Source organism: Plasmodium reichenowi, apicoplast (genome assembly GCF_001601855.1).
Source record: "Plasmodium reichenowi strain SY57 apicoplast, whole genome shotgun sequence".
NCBI lineage: Eukaryota > Apicomplexa > Aconoidasida > Haemosporida > Plasmodiidae > Plasmodium > Plasmodium reichenowi.
This window is the reverse complement of record NW_017962150.1, coordinates 22,862-24,135: the sequence shown is the minus strand read 5'-3', so window position 1 is coordinate 24,135 and position 1,274 is coordinate 22,862. Positions and strand designations below refer to the sequence as shown.

The window sequence follows — 1,274 nt, the reverse complement described above, 5'->3', positions numbered from 1 at the left end:
GTAGTCTTTTAAATTACCAACTAGTTAATCAAATATAAATTTTATTTTAAATAATATTAATTTTTAATATAGTACATATATTTTGCGCTTATAGATTATTATTTAATAAAATTTATAATCTATTTAAAATTAAAAATTTATATATCCTCACCTATACACTATGATATTATCATTAATTTGCATGTGTAATGTATATTTCTAGCGTTAATTCTGAGCTAGGATCAAACTCGCAATATAATAAAATATATATATTTTAAATATATAAATAACATATATAGAAATTATATGGAAATAAGTAGAATTGAACTACTATCTTTATTATGCAAAAATAAGATTTTACCATTAAACTATATTCCCAAATATATATTTATATATAAATATAAATATTCTTAATAGCTTAGTGGTTAAAGCATTCGGCTGTTAACCGAAATACACTAGTTCAATTCTAGTTTAAGAAGTTAAAATAAATATGAATAAAGAGATTTGAACTCTTATTATAATAACTAAAATCTAAATTTAGTGCGTTTACCAATTTCGCCATATTCATATATATAAATCTAGTAAGATTTGAACTTACATATAAAACTTAGAAGGTTTTTATTTTATCCATTAAATTATAGATTTTTAAGTAATATTGGATTCGAACCAATGATCTTCTGTATGTAAAGCAGAAACTTTACCTCTAAGTTAATTACTTTAAATTTTATATTTATAAATAAACTTGTAATTTAATGGATAAAATATATAAATACGAATTATAAAATAAAAGTTCAATTCTTTTCAAGTTTATTTTTAGCGAAATAGAGCATAAGGAAAGTTCGTCGGATTCATGCTCCGAAGGTAATCGGTTCAATTCCGTTTTTCGCTTATAATTATATAAATTTATTTATTATAATTTAAATTAAATATATAATTAAATATATATAATAAATTTAAAAGGATGTCTATAATTTTTATTAAATAAGAAAGACGTTATATATATTAACGAAATTTTTATAATAATTAATAAAAATATATTTATATTTATTAATAAATATTATTATAAAAGTATCTGATAAAATATTTTTATATAAATATTTTATTTAAAAACTTAAGGAATTGAATCATCTTAGTACTTAAAGGAATAAAAAGTAATAACGATTTTCATAGTAGTGGCGAGCGAATTGAAAAAAAATAAGCATTTAAAAATATGTAAAATTTTAATAAAGTAATATAATATATAATTTTATATAAATAATATAAAAAATAATAAGAATTATTTTATAAAATTAAAT

At 17.7% G+C, this 1,274-nt stretch overlaps 9 non-coding genes across 9 annotated transcripts; 4 read left to right on the top strand and 5 right to left on the bottom strand.

Annotated features, from left to right (window-relative positions):
• Positions 1-239, bottom strand: PRSY57_API05900 (the record flags this gene model as incomplete). Its single annotated transcript has 1 exon — positions 1-239. It is a non-coding gene; the product is annotated as a small subunit ribosomal RNA (ribosomal RNA).
• Positions 240-285: 46 nt separating this feature from the next.
• Positions 286-356, bottom strand: PRSY57_API05800. The gene has a single exon. It is a non-coding gene; the product is annotated as a tRNA-Ala (tRNA).
• A 29-nt stretch (positions 357-385) lies between these two features.
• Positions 386-457, top strand: PRSY57_API05700. Its single transcript has one exon. It is a non-coding gene; the product is annotated as a tRNA-Asn (tRNA).
• An 11-nt stretch (positions 458-468) lies between these two features.
• On the bottom strand, positions 469-547 carry PRSY57_API05600. Its single transcript has one exon. It is a non-coding gene; the product is annotated as a tRNA-Leu (tRNA).
• A 6-nt stretch (positions 548-553) lies between these two features.
• PRSY57_API05500 lies at positions 554-625 on the bottom strand. Its single transcript has one exon. It is a non-coding gene; the product is annotated as a tRNA-Arg (tRNA).
• A 1-nt stretch (position 626) lies between these two features.
• Positions 627-697, bottom strand: PRSY57_API05400. The gene has a single exon. It is a non-coding gene; the product is annotated as a tRNA-Val (tRNA).
• A 20-nt stretch (positions 698-717) lies between these two features.
• PRSY57_API05300 lies at positions 718-789 on the top strand. Its single transcript has one exon. It is a non-coding gene; the product is annotated as a tRNA-Arg (tRNA).
• A 5-nt stretch (positions 790-794) lies between these two features.
• Positions 795-868, top strand: PRSY57_API05200. Its single transcript has one exon. It is a non-coding gene; the product is annotated as a tRNA-Met (tRNA).
• A 42-nt stretch (positions 869-910) lies between these two features.
• Positions 911-1,274, top strand: PRSY57_API05100 (the record flags this gene model as incomplete). Its single annotated transcript has 1 exon — positions 911-1,274. It is a non-coding gene; the product is annotated as a large subunit ribosomal RNA (ribosomal RNA).